This window comes from Anolis sagrei, chromosome 1 (assembly GCF_037176765.1).
Source record: "Anolis sagrei isolate rAnoSag1 chromosome 1, rAnoSag1.mat, whole genome shotgun sequence".
Taxonomy (NCBI): Eukaryota; Metazoa; Chordata; class Lepidosauria; order Squamata; family Dactyloidae; genus Anolis; species Anolis sagrei.
Genome location: NC_090021.1, coordinates 295,239,591 through 295,254,472, shown reverse-complemented (window position 1 = coordinate 295,254,472; position 14,882 = coordinate 295,239,591).

The window sequence follows — 14,882 nt, the reverse complement described above, 5'->3', positions numbered from 1 at the left end:
ATATATTTTAATAATAGTCATTACTCCTTATATCAGAACATCCAACAGTGTTACCAACCAACTCTTTTATTTTTTTAAACACAACTCTGTTATGCCCATGTCATCATAAACAGTAACTAATTCTTGATATAATTTATGTCTTTGTGTATTTGGTATAGAATAGCAAATAGAATGATGCAAAAGGATGATGCTACTCCCATTCATTCTAGTATTATTTGCACAGGAGACATTCCCAGGAGACCATGCTTTCTATACCAATTTTGATTGGATTTTTTTCTCCCCAAAATAAGCCAGCAGGTGACCAATTTCGCTGTGTTCAGATTCAACAGAATGAATTAGGTGCTCTGGCAGGAGCACACTGCAGTCTTGGCATGTCACTTACCCAAGCAGCAGGATCTTTTCAAACTAGGATGTTTGCTTTTCCTTTCTCTGGCAGATCATAGCTTGATACTCTAGCTAACTGAAGGAAAGCAAACATTTAAATAAAGCTTTAAAAAGTCTCTTGGCCAGCTACTCTCTCTTTCATAAATTCCAAGGGCATAAAGGGAACATTAGTATCATCTGGGATTACTGGGATAATGTATCAGAAACTCATTGAACACTCAGAATGTGATGTATAATTGCTAAGTATTATCATTTTGCCTGATTTCCTAATGCACGCTGCCCAAATTAGCTTTGACTGTACTTTGATGCATTTGACCATTGCACATGAAGATGAGAGCTGGAATAGGATAAAACCTTTTAACACAAGATTATACAGTGTAATATTGTAATGTACAATCTTGTTGTTGCTTTTGATTTTATTATTTTGTCATCATTTATGTTTGCTTACCAGTTGCTGTGACATCTGCTTGAGCTGCTATAAACAATTCTTTTTGTCATTATGGCCTGCTGCTTATCATGGTAAACAAGCACCTGTTTTTGAAAATACCATCTTGCCTTATGTAGTATTATGAAACTGTAAATGTGTAGAAAACATATGGATGGATGTGCCAGTTCGTCTCCTCCACTCTCAAAGTAAAGACAAAATGGAACTATATTATTTACAGTACCTGGCTGCAATATATAAATGAGAAATGTGCAGACACAGGCTTCCTAATCACCCAGAAAACTGTAACATGTTCAGTTCAATGTAGTCCTTTCAAGCTTCTGCCTACCTAGTAGTTTGAAAGTATGTAATGTGAGTAGATCAATAGGTACTGCCTTGGCGGAGTGGTAAAAGGGTACCCCATGCAGACATACAGGCATGCTGGCAACACAGAGGGAGAAGTCTATGGACAACAGGCCCCTCAACATGGAAAATGGAACATGATCACCTCCCCATGGCTGGAATTTAGCATCGCCTCCAGACGCCAGAGATGGAAGGGGAAGGCCTTTACCTCTTTCTGTGTATTGTATGTTGTTGTTACTGTGTAAAAGGCATTGAATGTTTGCCTTACATATGTACACTGTAATCCGCTCTGAACCCCTCCGGGGAGATAAAACAGAATATAAATAAAGTGTATTAATTACATATACAGTGAAGACATCTGCCCTTGCGCTTTGTTACTCTGCTGCTGAGTACGCATGCCCAGTGTGGGACACATCTAACCATGCTAAAACAGTGGATGTGGCTCTTAATGAGACATGCTGCATTATCACAGGCTGTCTGCACCCTACATCACTGGAGAAATTACACTGCCTAGCCAGTATTGCACCACCTGACATCCACCGGGATGTAGCAGCCAATAATGAAAGGACCAAGGCAATGACATTTCCAGCCCATCCCCTGTTTGGGGACAGCATGCTAATGCCTTAAATCAAGAAATAGTTTTCTAAGATCTATAGAGATACTCACAGGAACACCTCAGCAAGCGGGAGTCCAAAAGTGGCAGGCTAAAACCCAGCACCTCAATCCACAGCTGATACCAAATGAGAGACTCCCTCCTGGGCACACAGAAGACTTAAAGGTGCTGAACAGGCTGCGATCTGGCACCAGAAGAACCAACCTTAAGAAATGGGGCTACAAAGTGGAGTCCACGACATATGAGTGTAGAGAAGAGCAAACCTCAGACCATCTATTACAATGCAGCCTGAACCCTGCCACACGCACAACGGAAGATTTTATTATTTATTTATTTGATGCACTTATTAACCGCCATTCTCAGCCCATAAGGGCGACTCATGGCGGTGTACAGTACACATAAAAGACAATTACAAAAAAGCCAGTTTCAACAACATATAAACTATACAACAATTACAGACTACACTAAAAATCCGCTTCGTCTCTTAGTGGAATCATAGCCAGTCTCATATTCCTTGTTCCATTCCAGTTCTCATTACCGTATTGTTTAGCACTTAATTAAATGCCCTCTCGAACAGCCATGTCTTAAGGCTTTTTCGAAAGGACATGAGGGAAGGCGCCTGTCTGATGTGTGCAGGGAGAGTGTTCCACAGCCGGGGGGCCACCACCGAGAAGGCCCTCTCCCTCGTCCCCGCCAGCCGTGCCTGTGAGGCAGGCGGGATCGAGAGAAGGGCCTCCCCAGACGATCTCAAGGTCCTCGTGGGCTCGTAGGCCAAGATGCGGTCGGAAAGGTATTTTGGGCCGGAACCGTTTAGGGCTTTGTAGGCCAAAACCAGCACCTTGAATTGGGTCCGGTAGCAAATCGGCAGCCAGTGGAGCTGGGACAACAAGGGCGTTGTGTGCTCCCTGCCACCCGCTCCAGTTAGTAACATGGCTGCCGCGCGCTGAACCAGCTGAAGCTTCCGGGCCGTCTTCAAGGGCAGCCCCACGTAGAGAGCGTTGCAGTAGTCCAGGCGGGATGTGACAAGAGCGTGTACCACCGTGGCCAAGTCAGACTTCCCGAGATATGGGCGCAGCTGGCGCACGAGCCTGAGCTGTGCAAATGCTCCCCTGGTCACCGCTGAAACCTGGGGATCCAGGCTCAACGATGAGTCCAGAGTCACACCCAAGCTGCGAACCTGCGCCTTCAAGGGGAGTGCGACCCCGTCCAGCACAGGCTGTAACCCTATACCCCGTTCGGCCTTGCGACTGACCAGGAGTACCTCTGTCTTGTCTGGATTTAGTTTCAGTTTGTTCGCCCTCATCCAGACCGTTACAGCGGCCAGGCACCGGTTCAGGACCTCGACAGCCTCCTTAGTAGCAGGTGGGAAGGAGTGACAGAGTTGGACATCATCTGCGTACAGATGACACCGCACCCCGAAACTCCAGATGATCTCACCCAGCGGCTTCATGTAGATATTAAACAGCATGGGGGACAGTATGGAACCCTGTGGCACCCCACAAGTCAAAGGTTGTGGTGCGGAACAGGAGTCCCCCAATAACACCTTCTGGGTGCGGCCCTCCAGAAATGACTGGAGCCACTGCAGAGCAGTGCCCCCAAGACCCATTTCCGCAAGGCGCCCCAGAAGGATACCGTGGTCGACGGTATCGAAGGCCGCTGAGAGGTCCAGGAGCACCAACAGGGACACACTCCCCCTGTCTAGCTCCCGGCGCAGATCATCCACTAAGGCGACCAAGACCGTCTCGGTACCATGCCCCGGTCTGAAACCAGACTGTGCCGGATCCAGATAATCCGTGTCTCTCAAGAATACCTGGAGTTGTGAGGCCACCACGCTTTCCATGACTTTGCCCAAGAAGGGGAGATTGGAAACAGGCCGAAAGTTGTCTAATTTAGTGGGGTCCAGTGATGGCTTCTTCAACAGCGGCTTTATGATAGCCTGTTTTAGGCTCGCTGGAATCTTGCCTTCCCGAAGGGAGGCATTCACCACCACTGTTACCCACTCAGCCAATCCCCCTCTGGCCTCCCTCAGAAGCCAGGATGGGCAGGGGTCTAGGATGGACGTGGTGGGCCTCATTCCTCCAAGTATCTTGTCCACATCCTCGGGTTTCACAAACTGAAAAGAATCCATCAAAATAGGACAAGCAGGTGCTCTTGTTACATTCTCGGAGTCTGCATCTAACGCGGCGTCCAGCCCAGAACGGATCAAGGCGACTTTGTCTGCAAAGAACCGAGCAAATGCTTCACAGCGCGCGACCGAATTGTCAGGGCTCCCACCTGCAGTGGTGGGAGTTAAAAGACCTCTGACAATCCGAAACAACTCCGCCGGACGGTTCTTTGCAGACACAATAGTGGCCGCAAAGAAAGTTTTCTTTGCGGCCTTTATTGCCGCGGCATATGCCCTAAGAAAGGACACAAACCGTGCTCGGTTTGACTCGCTCGGATCCGAACGCCACACGCTTCATCACTGCCAGCTCCTCAGTAAACCAAGGGGCTGGTTTAGCTCGGCTACTTGAGAGGGGACGTTCCGGAGCAATCATGTCAATAGCCCTGGCCATCTCCCCATTCCAGAGAGCCACCAAGGCTTCGACATGGTCACCTACCGAGGTGGCGGGAAAATCCCCAAGAGCCGTCAGGAATCCGTTCGGATCCATCAGCCTCCTGGGGCGGACCATCTTAATAGGTCCTCCACCTTTGCAGAGGTTAGGGGGCGCAGTGAGCCTAAATCTGATCAGGAAGTGGTCGGTCCATGGCAACGGAGAGATGGACAACTCCTCCACACCGCCACCCTGTTCCCATCCCTGGCAGAAAACCAAATCCATTGTGTGTCCAGCACAGTGGGTGGGGCCAGATATTTGTTGGGACAGCCCCATGGTTGCCATGGCAGACATGAAGTCCTGAGCCGCACCTGTGAGGGTCGCCTCGGCATGGATGTTGAAGTCTCCCAGCACAAGGAGCTGTTGAGACTTCAACGCCAGGCTCGAGACCACCCCCGCTAGCTCAGGTAGGGAGACTGTAGTGCAGCGAGGTGGACGGTACACTAACAGAATCCCTATACTGTCCCGGTCACCCACCCTCAGGTAGACGCTTTCAAAATTTGCGGTCTGCGGGATGGGGCACCTGGTCAGATGGATGGAATCTCTATAGACCACTGCGACCCCGCCTCCCCGCCCTCCGGATCTCGGTTGGTGCTGCACGGAGAAGCCCGGAGGACAAATCTGGGTCAGATTTACTCCTCCAGCTTCATCCAGCCAGGTCTCCGTGATGCACGCCAGATCTGCCCGCTCGTCCAGGATTAGGTCCTGGATCCAGGTCGTTTTTCCGTTGACAGATCTGGCGTTCAACAGCACCACCTTCAGTCCAGAGGGTCCGCTCACCTGGTTACACCAATTTACCTTAGGAGACCGAGTTGGAATTCTTAATGTTTTGGATAAATGGTCCGAATTTGGCTGAATTTGAGGTCTCCTTTTCCCGCATCTCCTCCTTCCCACCACGACCTCTATGGGGGCCCCTCGGCTAGTGGAACACCTCCCCTCCTCCATGCCGCAGTTCCTGACCAGGGTCTTAATCTCTATTTCATCAGATGTTTGAAATGTTGGCGTTTTTTCTTGCCAATTACTTTGGTCTTCTTTGTCCCCCCTCCCCTCCTCATTGTTCTTCACAGGCTCCAGCCCACTTCCTCCCCTGCTTCTTCCACCAGTCAATAGTATCAGAGACAGTATACATAGGAGGGTGGGGGACCACATGGATGGGAACAATACACTTCGGTAGATGGTAAATACAGATGGTAAACGTTCAACCGCAAAATAGGTTGGTCCCTAAAGTGCTAGAGTCTTAAGTGCAACAGTAGTAACAGTAGCAAAATCCACGGCTACAAGGGTAGTTCTTAAAGTGCAGGAACTTAAAGTGCGACAAGATATTAAAGTGCAACAAGCCCAAAACTTGGCCCTCAATGCTACTAAAGTGTGGCAGGGGGACTCGGGGAAGGGACAAAGTGCAAAAACAGTTGGCGACAGAGGCAGGCGCCTTTAAAGTGCTATGCTATGCTCTTATTATCACATTAGCAGCAAGTTAGGATGGAACTATAACGTTCGATGTTGGCAATATGTAAACACAGTAAACAAGAGATTGACAGTTGGCACAAGTGCTATGATTCAGATGTAAAACAGACGATTGATGTAAGATAGCGGATGGACCTCCGGAGGTGGTCGACACGGTGGCGGTCGGCCCAGTTGGTCTCTATCCGGTTAAATTGCGCAGGCAACACAAGGCCAAGGCAGGTGCAACACAGCTTTATAGTCACTCCCTCCTTGGAGGATTGCTGAGTCGCACCCAGTTGGAAAGGGCCTGGGGCTTCTCCTACTCACAAGTAGTCCAGGGCAGCCAAGCTGGATGGAAGGATTCAGGACCCCTGTGGCAGGAGCAGCAGCAGTCTGAGACTAGGCCAAGGCAGGTGCAACACAGCTTTATAGTCCCTCCCTCCTTGGAGGATTGCTGAGTCGCACCCAGTTGGAAAGGGCCTGGGGCTTCTCCTACTCACAAGTAGTCCAGGGCAGCCAAGCTGGATGGAAGGATTCAGGACCCCTGTGGCAGGAGCAGCAGCAGTCTGAGACTAGGCCAAGGCAGGTGCAACACAGCTTTATAGTCACTCCCTCCTTGGAGGATTGCTGAGTCGCACCCAGTTGGAAAGGGCCTGGGGCTTCTCCTACTCACAGGTAGTCCAGGGCAGCCAAGCTGGATGGAAGGATTCAGGACCCCTGTGGCAGGAGCAGCAGCAGTCTGAGACTAGGCCAAGGCAGGTGCAACACAGCTTTATAGTCCCTCCCTCCTTGGAGGATTGCTGAGTCGCACCCAGTTGGAAAGGGCCTGGGGCTTCTCCTACTCACAAGTAGTCCAGGGCAGCCAAGCTGGATGGAAGGATTCAGGACCCCTGTGGCAGGAGCAGCAGCAGTCTGAGACTATAAGAAGGAAGACCTTCTTATAGCAACACCAGAGGCACTCCAAGTGGCCAGCTACTCGTCAAAGAACATTTAATAGAATGCCAAGTTTGTGTTTTCTCAAATACATCACAATTGTACCCTTAGTTTGCTCCTGGCATGATAAAATCAATCAATCACATATTTGGGCATATAGCCTCTTGTAATTTTCTCTCATGAGAGTTTGCAGGCATTTTTTCAGCTTTCCTTCTTGCTGTGCTGGAGGAGGACTTAACTATCAATCCGGCTGATCTTGAGAAGGATTTGGCTGTTCATCAGGCTAAACTGCTTAGAAGAAGACTTGGCTGCCATAAGTCTTCTGAGAAGGATGAACTTTCCAGTACAGACATGATAAATTCTCAGGTACCAATGCAGATTAGGAATATCTAAATTTTCTCAGCTACTTTGACCTTGCAAGGAACTTCTTGAAGGCAGGAAGTTGGAAAAACAACGGACTTATCAATTCAGCTTTCAACGGAAGCAGCACTTTATCTTTATTTACAAAATATGTACACTTCAATCTCCGGTCATGTCTGTTCACATCTCAACACACTGCATGGAGCACATTGTGAACTTTTCTGGTTTGCACAGGGAACACCGAAAGTGGCACTCTACCAATTCTACACATCTCTATTGTTTTAACCCATGCATTTATGAAACCATACAGTTTAAACTGTAAGTGATTTTCACACCAGAAAACATTACATATTGACAATTTCTTGGAAAGATTTTCTCAACTGCCTTCTTGTATTTTGTCAAAAATGGTAGTATAGGGAAAGGTAAACATCGTCATTAAATTAATGACATTGGCTCCCACAGTACAAAGCCTGGCAGAATTGTGAAAATTCTCACAGTTCTCCAAACATTTACAGTTATTCTTTTCTGATTAAGTGTGCAAATCTTGCTGGAAATTGGTAGAAATCTTATCCCATTATTCTACCCGTAATGATGGATCTGGCCTCATCAGCTGACTGAGAAAATAATCCAAACATCATCTGGGATATAGTATCAACACAGAGCTTAGAAAGCTAGCTTGTCAAAATAATTCATCACTATCACAAGTGTTTAATAGGAACCCTGTTGCTTGTCACTGCAGTGTTGAAAAACGAACTCGTTGGATTACAATTATATATCTCTTTAATGAAGTAGATGTGTTCTTTGGCATTTCCTCTTTAACTGAAACCTTTCTATGAGAGGCAGCAATAACATGTCCTGTGGGGATGGACAAGAGATTCCATATCGACCCTGGCAGCCTGTTCATCGCAGACTCAGAGCATTTGAGGATGGACCTTTCAAAACAACAGAAGCATCTAATGCTAGTTTCCCAGTTCAATTAAAGGCAACATACATAGAAGCATCACTTCTTTAATTTGTACTTTTTATCAGTAAGAGCTCATGCCCAGAGGACCGGCTCCTAGAAGCAAAATTAATGAGCACTGATGTAGCATCCTCTGAATGTAAAAAGGTAGTATCTTTCCATTTCCACTTTGTACTATGAAAGACAGCAGGAAAAGCAACTTTGAACATGAATATAATGTAATTTAAAATGACTCTAATGCAAGAAAAGTCTCTGTTAATTTAATAGGATAGCCACATCCAGAGCTCCAATCAGTATCAACAGGAGTAAATCTTGCAATTAAGTACCAAGGTACATGACCTTGATGGTGTTCTCAGCATGCGGATGCTAGATATGGCCTTTCTAACTATAATGAGTTTTAAATTATTTTCCCCAACTCTGAGCTGATGCTGTTCATCTCTGAAATACGATTTTCTGTGATTTTAACTGTGAAGATTATTTTTCCTGTCTCTCTTTCCCCATTCTAAGAAAAAGTGTCATCAGAGCAGCTCAGAAAATGAGGATAGAATCTTTAACAATGATCAGGGGCGGCTCAACCCATTACGCAAATTAAGCATTTGCAGTATAGTTGATTTTGCCCAGGGGCGCTCTTGAGGCACTCTTGGGGGAAAATAGACCTTGACATATGCGAGTTGTAGTTACTGGGATGCATAGTTCACTTACAATCAAAGAGCATTCTGAACTCCACCAATGATGGAACTCCCACGACGAACAGAAAATATATATCAGTTATTGGTTGGGGGGGGGGGGGGGCGCCAAAATACTTTTTGCTTACCGTTGAAAATTACCTAGGGCCGCCTCTGACAATGATACATTCCAATTGTACACCATCACCCAGGTACAGGTGTAAAGGTCTATCATTTATGCCGTCTGACAGTCAGGTAAAGATATGATGGTCAAAGAATGCCAGCAAGCTGAAAGCCCCTGCGAGTCAGAGGGGAGCTTTGGATATTAACTCTACCACCTGTGAGGTATTATAATATTATTCTTTACATTTTGGTATTGACAGAGAATCACTCCAAGACAGCTGAGCCATGGCTAATGATCCATTTATTTATTTAAAAGGCTTATACGTCGACCCTTCAGTGAGTTCCCAGGGGGCTTACAAGGAATCAGTTTCATAATAAAAGCAATTGAAAGTGAAAACATTAAGGGCAACACGTTTTAGAAAGGCATGATAATAGCAACCAATATAAATGGAGAAGATTCCAAATAGCATTGAAGCATTTCACAGAGAGAACAAAGCAGATTTTCCAACTTGGGAAAATAAAATGGACTTGCTTGATTTTGAAAGTAAGTGCTACTCAGCTTTGGAAAAGGCAATCCGCCATCCAGGAGGCAATAAAATCTGCGGCAACTGGTCACATCTGAGGCCCCTTCCACACAGCTGTATAAAATCCACACTGAACTGGATTATATGGAAGTGTGGACTCAGATAATCCAGTTCAAAGCAGATATTGTGGTTTATCTGCCTTGATATTCCGAGTTATGTGGCTGTCTGGAAGGGCCCTGAGGCACTGAGAACATCCAAAGGAGTGTGTCTGCTTTCTTACATGTAAAGGTATGCAGTCCTTCAACTCTCCTGTGCCGTGAAAAACTGCAAAGGTCAGAACTTTGAATTAATGTAATTTAGATAATATCTACACTGGAGATGGAGTATCTGAAGCTTCCCTACCTTCTCCATAAGCGCAGAGGAGCAGCTTGGAAGGGATGGAGCAGTGCAACTTGTTTTGGGTACAGACTACGGACCATTGTAAACTTTGAAATGATACTGTATTTATTTCTGCCACAGCTATATTTTCTTAAAAATCTACCAAAGCAAGGAGTGCCTTTTCCAGGTTTGTAATTTGTGACAAAAGGCATTGGGAAAATCCTAGCGAACAGTTAGGAACTGGCAGAGAAGATTCTGAGCACATGAAAGAGTCACTTTTAAAGATTATTAACACCTATGCTTCCTCAGTCATCATGGCCACTAGACATGGTGAGCAGAGTTCAGGAACCTATAATCCAAAGCAATACTTCTAGTTCTGAGCCTAGGGAAATTATAGTGGCTGGAGCTTGATTTTAGGAATCCTTCATAGAAACAAGTAGCACTGAAATGAATAGCTATATCCCCTTTACAGTCCATGAAATTAAAACCTTTTCACCCAACCACAGGTGAGATAAATGCAGGTTTCAAGAAGCTGGATAATAGATTTCTGCTCATGTTCTGGATCACAGACAGCAGGTTGTGCTCATGATACACTATGGACAAATATATGAGAACAAGGTTTTCTAAACACAAAAGAGTCCAATTTTTTAAGGACAGAAAGATCACCAGCAGCTCAGGTATTCTTTGGTAAGTGGCTTACCAAAGAATACCTGAGACGAACAGCACGGCATTGCAGACAGATAAGTGCATTAAACATTGTTGTTTTGCAGTTCAAGAAAAGAAATTAGAAAGCTGCTACAAATGAATGGTTGGCTGTTTTTGGCTGGATGGGATGAAAATTGTGCAGGTCTGAACCCAATTAATTGGAAGCACTTACTAAATCAAGGGTGGGAATTGGAATGCCTGGTGAATTTACAAGTCTTCCTGCACCCCCTCCAAATCAGCCAAAACAGGTTTTTTGGCTCAAAACACTCCTTTCCACTCTCAAACATTATCACATAATTATTGGTTTGGGCCAGCAGATGAGGAATTTCTACGGAAGGAGATGTACTTAAGTGATTTGAGTTCAGGAAGAGAGGAATTACTGGAGGTAGTGGAGCAGTAGCTGCCAGGGCTATTTAATCTTGAATAAGATAACATTTTTCATATGTTTCAGATAGAAAAGGGGGGCCTTATTGTTTGCAGTATAATGTTTGTATTGTATTTGCATATACTTTTTTAAAAAATAGAGATTTAAGAATACTTCTAAATATTGCAATATTATTAAGCAGCACAGACAGTACCGGTCCTGCAATCAAGTCCTGCAGTGGAATCTCATTAGATTCTTGGACCTTTGGAGATATTTTATACAATTGACATCCAAATTTGATATACAATTTGCTGTAGTGTTGCCATGTGTATGTGTGGACTAAAATTGTGTTTGTGTTTCATATACAAACAGAATTATAGTTCGTCCCATATGATCCAGTACATTTAGGACTTTATCACATTGACCCACTCTTCTTCCACAGTTGCATTAGTGTAGCAAACAGATACAAAGCAAGCTGAATACCTTCGATGTCACATCACTCTTTGTTTGCGCACCTCTGTTGGCTCACTAACTTGTGGTCATGCAGTCAGTCTTCCTTATACGGGCAGTCCCTGAGTTACAAATATCCAACTTACGAACAATTCCTAGTTAAGAATGGAGGTGAGACAACAGGAAGTGAGAGAAATCTACCCCTAGGAAGGGAAATTCACTCCTGAAAGAGTTATCATGGGGGAAAGATGCCACCACTGTAGCTTTGTCACTAATCCTTGCTTTCATAACAATTTGGAATTTTTCAAATTCCAATTCTCACAGGGACATAAAGTGAGGTGAAATCTTTTGAACAGGGGCATATACACTCAGACAGTCAAACAAACACCACAGGGGTGTTAACCCTTTCCTGTGCTACCCAGTATCCAAAGCTAAATATATATTTCTGGCTGGAGTTACACTTAAAATGTATCTGTTCTGACTTACATACAAATTCAATATAAGAACAAACCTACACAACCTATCTTATTCATAACGTGGGGACTGCCTGTACTCTACATAACCCTGCTCCTTCCTGCACTATGCCCTGGCTATTTTTTCAAAATCAAATTAATTCCAGCTTTTAAAAATTGTCTCCTTCTCCAGTAAAGAAACAGAAGGGAAACGTCATATCAAAATATGTGATAGAAACATGGTGGGCTCAGGAGCTATTGATGGGTTTTAACCATCAATTTAGAAGGCAGAATAATGGCTGGAAAAGGAGGCAAACAGGTGGTGGGATGCACACCACATCATGTGTCACCAGGCCTGTAGCGAGGGGGTGGTTTTAGGGGTTCAACCCCCCCCCCGAAATGTTTCAGATTTTTTTTAAAAAACCTGGTTTACTCCTGAATTTTAACTGGTTAACCAAATCCCCATGCTAAGTCTATGAGATGCAAAAAATTAAGAGTCCCTCCAGAACTATAAGCACTATCTCAAGCAAATATTGACAATTTATTCACACTGTCATTACTTGCAGCAATAGCTGATGTACTGAAGCAACCAAGCAACTCATTAAGGAGGCCAGACTGGAGGTGGTTGACAGGGGCGGAGCTGCAGGCTAAGGAAGGTTGCTCTGCCCCCTGCTGTGCTTTTTGCTTCAGCGTGAGCTAGGAGGCAGATTTCAACCTCCCCCCCCCCCCCCGAAATTTTCAACCCTCCCCGAAATTTTCAACCCTCCCCAAAATTTTCAAACCCCCCTCCAAATTGTCAACCCTCCCTGAAATTTTTTTCTGGCTACGGCCCTGTGTGTCACCAAAGGTTTTCCTACCTTGTGTGATAAAGTCCTTAATAGATTTTAAGGCACTCAACTCAAAACAGCTAGCCTTCCCCATAAAGATCCTAAAAGTGACTGGGAGTGATGTGAACTCATTTCTAGGTCCCCAAAATGACAGGCCCGATGTGGTTTGTAGCCTGTCAGAGGCAACAAAATGGAAGATAGACTCTCTAGACTCCAGAGCTTGCCCATCCTTATACTAAATTTGCCCGTTACACTAATGTGGCATTACAAAATCTGACCTGAGTTAAATTTCACTTTTAGTTGGTAAAAATTACATTTCAAGGAATTGTTTAAACTCTTTATAACACAGTAAAATAAAAATGCCTACGTTGGAATGTGCACATGTACACACATACACAGAAATCACTGTGAATAATAAATCACAGATTTTTGAAGGAAGCTGAACTTTTAGATATACATCAAGGTTTTGAAGTTCTTATTACCATCCAGAATTATCATTTTTCATTTCCCCCAGATAGGTGGCTTTTGTAATAATCTTGGAGTCTACTGAAAGGAGGAGATTTTCTATTCAGTTTTTTTAAAAAACAAGTTGCATTTTCTTCTGTTGAAAGATCTGTAATACTTTGAGATTTCTTCCCATTGTTTATTAGCAGGGATGCTTTTCATGTGATTAACAAGTTTATAGGAACAGAATGTAACTTATTGCACCATATACATGACAGGCATGAAATCTGTATCTGGACTAAATCTGGGCTCTTGAGAAATCCAAGGTCTTTTCAGTTGCAACCATAGCCAAAGTGGAGTAGAGGGAAAATTTACACTACAAAACCCAAATACCTTCTGTCTGGTAAATCATAATTAGCTTCTGTATGGGTCTAATGGGAATAATTACGCACGCCAAATTTAAAAGTGTGGAAAATAAATTATCTATAATATGTTATGTTTTACTGTAACATAACTTTATTGCACAACATGCTAGAATTTGTGTGACTAAGCCATGTCTATATTTGGTACCCATCAAAAAAAGCTCACTGGTAATATTTAAAACGTTTCCCACTGAGCCCTTGATCTGTCCATCTCCAGACATGGAAGGCTGCACTTTTCCCATTTGCTGGGTTAGAAGTCACGGTTCAGGTTGTAAACAGTATTATAACAACAACAGAGAAAGTGCATGAAATTACACAACCGTGACTGTGGAATTTGTTATACAATTTGAAATCCTATCTAGCAGCTTGCTAAGTCAGATTTTCCAATAGCCAAAGAACAAATACAATTATTTGAAAATCTCCAGTTGCTGGCAATTTGCCACATCATTTTAGTGCTCCCATCCCATCCAAATCACATTTCATTTTCTGGATTTTTCAGTTGAAAGACTCTGGTTTTCCAGCATCCAGAGGGATTTTAAATAGTAATGTCAGCAATTTTATGAAGATATGTCAATGCAAAACTACTGTAGCGTATACATTGGATACATTTGTGACCAGATTTGTAGGTACATAACTAATTAATTTCATTTACATTTTAATTGGTGAAGTGAGGTTTTGGATTGAATCTAGAAAGCTGATCAGAATGGAGGTTTATATTTGGTGTGTGGACAGCAATATAAAGCCATGCAATAGATTATAGGTTGAGTTAATTCTGGGGCTAAATTATCTGAATTAGAACTGTGCCATTTTGGTCATGCAGACACGCCCTTGGTCATGGAAGACATGGCCCTGGGGGCTCTTCCACACAGCCCTATATCCCAGAATATTAAGGCAGAAAATCCCACAATATCACAATATCCACACTGCCATATATTTCAGTTCAAAGCAGATACTGTGGGATGTTCTGCCTTGATATTCTGGAATATAGGGCTGTGTGGAAGGGCCCTGATTTTCCAAAACCTAAATAGAGTTGTTAATGACTGGAGGGAGGCATAGAAGTCTCTCAGTTATAGGATTGCCATAAATTGAAAGTGACTTGACAGCAAATAACCACAGCAGTAGCAACAACAAAATAACTTCATTGCTGACTGTTTTTCACTTCTTTGCCAGATTTACTAGCTATTAGGGTATGTGACACAAACTTCTTCTAAATGAATCTTGTTTATTGATATGATTAGATTTGTATCATATTAGCTCAGGAAAGCTTCTGCTACAATTAAAACTGTAGTAAATATTAGCCCTCACAATGAAGCATCACAATAAAAATGCCACAAAATCATCAGACATTCTGAATACTGATACAGCTTCCCTGTATTCGAAGTACCAGAAAGTAAATACATAGAAGATTTTACATTCAGAATAACATCAGTATTTTCTAGTCCTAACAATGATG